Source organism: Rutidosis leptorrhynchoides, chromosome 1 (genome assembly GCF_046630445.1).
Source record: "Rutidosis leptorrhynchoides isolate AG116_Rl617_1_P2 chromosome 1, CSIRO_AGI_Rlap_v1, whole genome shotgun sequence".
NCBI lineage: Eukaryota > Viridiplantae > Streptophyta > Magnoliopsida > Asterales > Asteraceae > Rutidosis > Rutidosis leptorrhynchoides.
The window spans coordinates 71,927,832-71,936,643 of NC_092333.1; positions in this window are offsets into that span (position 1 = coordinate 71,927,832).

The following is an 8,812-nucleotide window of genomic DNA, read 5'->3' on the forward strand; positions in this document are numbered from 1 at the left end:
ATTAACCTTCATATTAGGTATTGTGAAAGTGAAATTAGGGAATATAGGTAAATTAGAAAATAGATATTGACAAGTTAAATAGATCGATGTTTTACATTAAGATGATTACATACGTTTGATGTTCCCTTAAACTTAATCCTACGAGTCATGATTAAAATGGAAATTTAAAACCTTGAAACCTGATATGATTCATATATAACATTACTTTCTTAAACAAAAACGTCTTTTCGATATAATAGACTTTTATTATTTAAAACGTCTTATGACATAACAACTTCTAGTATTATAACCTTTGTAATAAAATGATTTTTTTTTACATATAAAATAATTTTGATTATTAAAATGTTTTATGAACGTTTGTATATAAATGAACTATATCAATTTTTAAACTTTAAAATATAAATGTTAAGAAATAGTAATTCTTAATATTTAAACGATTTCTAAATATATAAGTTTGGAATGACATTAGTTTTGAAAAACTATATTATGTAAATAGTTCAAATTTATATTTCAAAATGAAAAAATAAATATATATAATCTAGTCATAAAACGTCCTGATTTAAACTAATATATTTTGACAAACAACGAGCCACTGATTTATAGAAGCAAATGACCACAACGCTCAATTTTATAAGTTACATTTTTTATAAGGTAAATTATTGATGAGTAAGTCAAATTATTAATAAGGGTACACGTCGCGTAACATAAAAGGCTAGTTTTCTAAACGTACGAAAGTGCGTTCGAAAAACCGAAAGTGGTACATGAGTCGAGTGACAACGTACGAGTCATTTGAACAAAAATTACATTTTTACTACGCACGTAAATATAATATAATATTTAATTAATTCTAAAGATTAAATATAATATATATTAAATAATATATAATTACGTATCATGTTATATAAGTAATAAAAGTGTGTCAGCATAAATTGGAAATGGATACCAGCTGGGAGATGGGGTCATGAGGTTGGTCACATTATATAGCTCGATTATTTTGGCTTCGGACGAACACACACACATATATCCATTCCTTTACTCCCTCTGTATAATTAATATTATTATCTACATAGTATTATTATTATTACTACTTAAGATTAATGTTATTATTAATCTTATTATTAGTAGTAGTATTATATTATTATTAGTATTATATATAAAATACTATGACGAGGTCATGAACGGGTTATTTTCAAACTGGTTATCGAGTAGGATAAGGCTAAGGAAATTATGGGTTATAACTATGGAGGTGATGGGTATGGATCAGGGGTATAGCTCATGAGGTCAATCTAGTGTTTATCGTCTCTGTTGCGTCTACGTACTTTCTTGCAATATTGAATCTCAATATTAATACGTAAGCACTCATAATTTAATTTTTACATACTAATAGTGTATCCCTGACTAATGCTTGAGAATATAGGATTATGCATACTTGTACTTGTGATATTGCTTTTAGTTAGGTTATGTTGAATCCTGAATTAGTTACATATGCGGTTGAGATAAGGTATAAGATATATATGTCATTGGAAAGCTAGCGAAAAATTAAGAACTTTTCATTTAGATATCGAATGGTTTCGAGGAACGGATTTGAAGTTATAGTCAATTGAAATTTGGTATTATTATAAAAAAAAAAGATTATTATTATCGTCGTTATTATTGTCGTTCTAGTATTATCTTATTATTATTATTATTATCAATAAAAGGATTTATCATTATAAATTGTTATTTTTATTATTATTACTATCGTTATTATCGTTAAAGTTATAATTAGTATTATTATTATTATTATCTAATTATTATTATTATTATTATTTTTATTATTATTATTATCATTATTAATATATAAATCATTATTTAAAAATGGTTATTGTTATTATTATTATTATTATGATATTAGTATTATCGTTAACAATGTCATAGTAATTATCATTATTAGTATTAAGGTAATTAAAACTAATATTAGTAACACCTAATTATTTTGATTACTATTATTATCATGAACACGATATAAAAGACGATTAAAAGCAATTAAATGAAACGATTAAGAAATAATGAGTTAGAGTATCTTGATAAAATTAAAATATTATAAGATATTTATTTAGATAAAATTATTGTTCTTATTGTTTTTATCATTACTATTATTATTAAAAGTATTGTTAGTATTAAAACTATTATTTTAACAAAAATTATCATTTTAATAGAAATGTCATTGTTATTATAAAATACCACTATTATTATCATTTTAAATAGAATTATTATTTTATAGATAATATTAAAAAGTGTCGTAAATATTAAAGTTATCATAATTAGAATTATCATTTTATCATATTGTCATCTTAGTAATTATAAATATTGATATTTTTATTAATAAAATAATAATAATTATTATTACAAAATAATACAACTTTTATTTACTATTATTATGGATATTATTTTATCAAATAAATATGTGATACAAACATATTTTACTACGTGTAATAAAAATTTCTTTAATAATACCTATCATATTATCTTTATGATATCAAATGAACTCTATAAATCTTATTACTTAATATATATAAAAGTATATTTTATTATATAAATTTTAATATAAAATTTTATTTATTAATAAATGAATTATATTATTTACTCTATTTTTTTTAAATATTAAAAAAATATAAAACGACGACATTTAAACTATATATTAATTATGTATAGATTTTGGAATTCATTTTGAGTCAAATTGACTTTTGTTGACTTTTGCATATTAGTCTCGAGCATTAGGATTGTGGTACACTATGACTGACCTAAATTACTATACAAATATTGACCAACATATAAATATATATACTTAATTTAGGTTCGTGAATTTGAAGCCAACCTTGCACTTGTTAAATGATGTTATATGTATTTTTACTACGAAATACAGTATGGTGAGTTTCATTTGCCTTTTTACCCTTTATATTTTTGAGCTGAGAATACATGCGCAATTTTTATAAATGTTTTATGAAATAGACACAAGTAATTGAAAATGCATTATATGGTTGAATGAATCGAAGCCGAATATGCCCCTTTTAACCTGGTAATCTAAGAATTTGGGAACAGACCCCCCAAATTGACGCGAATCCTAAAGATAGATATATCGGGCCCAACAAGCCCCATTCTGGAATTTGGAATGCTTTAGTACTTCGAAATTTATCATGTCTGATGGGTGTCCCGGAATGATAGGGATATTCTATATGCATCTTGTTAATGTCGATTATCAGGGTTCAATCCATATGAATGATTTTTGTCTCTATGCATGGGACGTATATTTATGAGAACTGGAAATGAAATTCTTGTGGTCTATTAAAATGATGAAAATGAATGATTATGATAAATTAATGAACTCACCAACCTTTTGGTTGACACTTTAAAGCATGTTTATTCTCAGGTGTTAAAGAAATCTTCCGCTGTGCGTTTGTTCATTTTAAAGATATTACTTGGAGTCTTTCATGGAATTTTTCGAAGAACGTTGCATTCGAGTCATTGAGTTCATCAAAGATTATTATTAAGTAAAATTATAGTTTAATAGTGGATATTATGAAATGGTATGCATGCCTGTCAATTTTCGATGTAAAGAAAGTTTGTCTTTTAAAAACGAATGCATTGTTTGTAAAATGTATCATATAGAGGTCAAATACCTCGCGATGTAATCAACTATAGTGAATCATTTATAATGTATATGAACGGGTCCCTTCATTCCGGTGGTTAGTGAATTTGAAGACGTCTTTTCGGATGAATTACCGGGTGTTTCGGCGAAAAGACAAGTTGAATTTCGCATCGAGTTGGTTCCGGGTGCTACTCCCATTGCTAAAACTCCTTATCGTTTAGCACCAACAGAGATGCGAGAGTTATTAAATCAAGCCCAAGAGTTGCTTGAAAAGGGTTTTATTCGACTGAGTGCTTCACCATGGGGCGCTCCGGTTTTATTCGTGAAGAAGAAGGATGGTAGCATGCGGATGTGCATCGATTATCGGGAGTTGAACAAAGTGACGATAAAGAATCGTTATCCATTGCCTCAGATTGACGATTTGTTTGAATAACTCCAAGGTGCAACGTATTTCTCTAAGATTGATCTACGGTCCGGCTATCACCAAATGCGGGTCCGTGAGGAAGATATTGAGAAAACGGCTTTTCGAACGCGTTACGGGCATTATGAGTTTGTAGTTATGCCTTTCGGTCTTACGAATGCACCGACGGCATTCATGGATCTTATGAACCGAGTGTGCCAACCTATGTTGGACAAGTCGGTGATTGTGTTCATTGACGACATACTTGTCTATTCGAAGAGTATGAAGGAACATGAACATCATTTGCGTGGTGTGTTGAAGACGTTGCGGAAGGAGAAGTTGTATGCAAAATTCTCCAAATGTGAATTCTGGCTAAGGGAGGTTCAATTCTTTGGCCATATTGTGAACAAGTATGGTATTCAAGTAGATCCGGGGAAGATTGAGACGGTGAAGAGTTGGGGACGACTGACTACGCCTACGAAAATTCGAAGTTTTCTCGGATTGACCGGTTATTATCATCGGTTTATCCAAGAATTTTCTAAAATCGCTTCTCCTTTGACAAAGTCAACGAGAAAGAACGCGAGATTTAATTGGGAAAACGAGCAAGAAATTGCTTTCCAATTGCTAAAAGAGAAGTTATGTCAAGCTCCTGTTTTAGTGTTGCTGAAAGGTGTAGAAGACATGACGGTTTATTGTGATGCTTCTTTAAATGGGATCGGTTGTGTTCTAATGCAACGAGGTCAAGTCATCGCGTATGCCTCTCGACAATTAAAGGAACACGAAACGAGATATCCGACTCATGATCTTGAGTTGGCGGCGGTTGTTCATGCGTTGAAAATTTGGTGCCATTACTTGTACGGTGTCAAGTGTACGATTTATTCGGATCACAAGAGCTTGAAACATCTTTTTGATCAACGAGATTTGAATTATCGTTAACGTAGATGGATAGATGTGGTGAAGGATTATGATTGTAAAATACTTTATCATTCGGGTAAGGCGAATGTGGTCGCGGATGCATTAAGTTGAAAGAGTCAACATCCGGCGATACGAGTAGGGTCGTTACGCATGATTATTACTAACGATTTTCTTGTAAAGCTTGGCGAGACTCAAATTGAAGCTTTTGTTAACAATAAGCATGAGGAACGAATTGTGAGACAAACGGAGTCTATTACCTTAGGTCCGCATGGTTTGTTAACCATTCAAGGATGAGTGTGGGTGCCTAAAATGGGTGATTTCCGACGAGTGCTACTTGATGAAGCACATAAGTCAAGGTATTCCATTCATCCGGGCGCGACGAAAATGTATCTTGATTTGAGGAGAGAGTATTGGTGGCCGGGCATGAAACGTGATGTTGTTAAGTATGTTGAGCAATGCGTCACGTGTTTTCAAGTTAAAGCTGAACACCAAAAGCCGTATGGTACGTTATAACCGTTAGAAATTCTGAAATGGAAATGGGAGCACATTACCATGGATTTCATCACAAAGTTATCAAAGACGGCGAGAACCCAATTTGACTCGATTTGGGTAATAGTTGATCGATTGATGAAAAGTGCCTTGTTTCTTCCCATTCGGGAAGCGATATCATCGGAGGCTTTTTCTAAGTTGTTTATCAAGGAGGTGATATCGAGACATGGAGTTCCTATATCTATTATTTTGGATCGAGATACCCGTTTCACATCTCGGTTTTGGGAGAAGTTTCATGAAGATATGGGTACACAATTGAAATTGAGTACGGCGTATCATCCTCAAATGGACGGTCAAACCGAACGTACGAATCAAACTTTGGAGGATATGTTACGGGCGTGTATTATCGATTTCTGTGGTAGTTGGGATGAGCACTTACCTTTGGTGGAATTCTCGTACAATAATAGTTATCATACTAGTATTAGGATGCCACCTTACGAGATGCTTTATGGGCATAGGTGTCGAACCCCGATTTGTTGGGGTGAAGTGGGTCAAAGAGAAATCGGGAGTACCGATTTCGTTTTAGAGACGAATAGCAAGATTGATACGATTCAGGCACATTTGAAAAAGGCTCAAGATAGGCAAAAGGCATACGTCGACAAACGAAGGCGGCCGATTGAGTTTCAAGAAGGCGACATGGTGATGCTTAAAGTTTCGCCATGGAAAGGTGTCATTCGATTTCGAAAATGGGGAAAGTTAGCTCCTCGGTTTGTTAGGACATTTAAAATTTTAGCTCGGGTTGGTGAAGTTGCGTACCGTTTGGAGTTACCCGAAGAGCTTGCGGGGATCCATAATACATTTCATGTTTTTCATCTCCGTAAGTGTCTTGCGGATGACACGGCATGGGTACCGTTGGACGAGATTTCCTTAAACAACAAATTAGAGTATGTTGAGGAACCAATGGCAATTCTTGATGAAAAAGTTAAAATGTTGCGTAACAAAGAAGTGAGGACTTTTAAAGTCCAATGGCATCATAGTAAGGGTTCCGAGTTTACGTGGGAATCCGAAGAGTTTGTTTTGGTGTATCTTCCTGCTTGTCATGCGGCTTGGATAGCGAGGTCGCAATCCGGTTCAAGTGGGGATAGTTATAAGATCATGTTTTCCTAGTTGTTTGGGAAGCCGTCCAAAATGGTGGGACGTCGTGCCAGTGTGAAGGGCTGGACGCCGTCCAGTAATTCTGGACGCCGTTCAGATGAACTGACGGGCCAGCTGTTTTGTTTTTAGATATTTGAAATGGGTATTTTGGTAATTTCACATGGGGGGATGAATTAAAGGTCCCAAGATCAGTTTGGTGAGCCTCATTACTCCATTTTCATCTACCATTACCCTTCCACTTCAATTCTAGAGAGAGAGAAAGTTCTAGAGTGAGAGAGCTCAAATCAAGGAAGAAGAAGGTCGAATCGGGGCTTAGTGCGAGTTCTAAAGTTGTTCATCTAGTCCCTAGCTACATTTTAATTGTAGTGGTAAGTCTTAACCTTGATTTCCTTGTTTTAATTGTTTAAGGGTTAGGGTTTGGGCTAGTAATGAACATAAAACCCAATTGTTAGTGTTTTGGGGGGTCTTTGGGTAAGTTTGGGTCATGAGGACTCAAAGATGACTAACCTATGGTTTTGAGATGTTAAATTATGTATATGAGTATTAACTGTGGATGTCAATGATTATGGAAAGACAGAAGCAGAGACTTTGAAGTATAAGGGAAAATATAAAACCCAACAGCAACGTCGAAATTACAAACCGTGAATATAAATACGAATAGCAATATAAAGACATGGTAGAATTAAGAATAGTATCACCCTAAGGTAATAGTAAAGGTAAACAGATTTTTCTGATGGAAGATTGAAAAGAAGGATGACATAAATGATAATTAGGAAAATATCAAGGATTAGAACTGGATTAAGCATTTTCACAATCTTTTGGATGTATGAACTAAGAAAGAAAGTATAGGAATGATGAGAATAATGGAACGGAAAAGGTTTAATTTATAATGGAAATATCATGCGGAGTAATCGAGGCAGATCACCGTATTTAATTTTAGAAATCTTAATTTCCTTATTCGCCGAAGAATCAAATCTTTTAGATTTCGAAGATTTTCTTTAAATCCCTTGAATTTCAGAATTCAAACAAGACAACGTCAAAAGTTAAGACGAAACTTTATTTATTCATTTCACACTTTTATGATAGCTTCACTCGTACTCTTCACAAAATCAAATTGTTTTATCTATATTGCTCACTGATGATAAAACTCAAATTTCTAACTCGTATGCATCATGAAAACATACTTATTGTCAGCCATGATGATCCCACTCAAATTTTGGGACGAAATTTCTTTAACGGGTAGGTACTGTGACGACCCGGAACTTTCCGACCAAATTTAAACTTTAATCTTTATATATTTCCGACACGATAAGCAAAGACTGTATTGTTGAATATCAAAATATTTGAACTGTTTCATATATTCAATTACCCTTGACTATTCCCGACGATTCACGAACAATTGTGTGTAAATAACTATGTAAATAAATATATATATGTAAATATAAATATAAGTGTATATTTTAAATTGAATTAATATAATACCATTTAACCATTTGGATTAAAATAAGATACAAATGATTGTTGTATTGAATCTCTCTCTCTATATATATATATATATATATATATATATATATATATATATATATATATATATATATATATATATATATATATATATATATATATATGACTTCCATATATGATTACTATTATATGTATATTGTATTATGTTAAAATATATAAATATTAAATGTATACTATTATATATATGTTATATAATATTACATAATTAATAAGATATAATATTTAATTTAATTATAAGTTAAGATAAATGCTATATTACTTTCATTAATAATAATATCTGTATTATTAATACTATCATTATTTGTAATATATAAAATATACATATATGAAATTAGATACATTTAATTTCTAATATTATTGTTAATATTGGTAATATCATTATTATTATTAGTGGTAAGGTTATGATTTTAGTTATTATTAGGATTATTATTATAATACCTATTAAAATAAAAATTATTATTAATATTATAATATTATTATTAATAATATCATTTTTATTGATATAAATGATTATTATTATCATAGTTTTTAATATTATTATTAATTATTATTATTATTATTATTATTTATATAACTATTATTATTATTATTATTAATCATATTATTATTATTAATCAACTTATTTATTTATTAATACCGATTATATTTAAAGGCAGCTAAATAGTTGGATTCAGTTCCTTTTTGCAATCACACTACGTTTA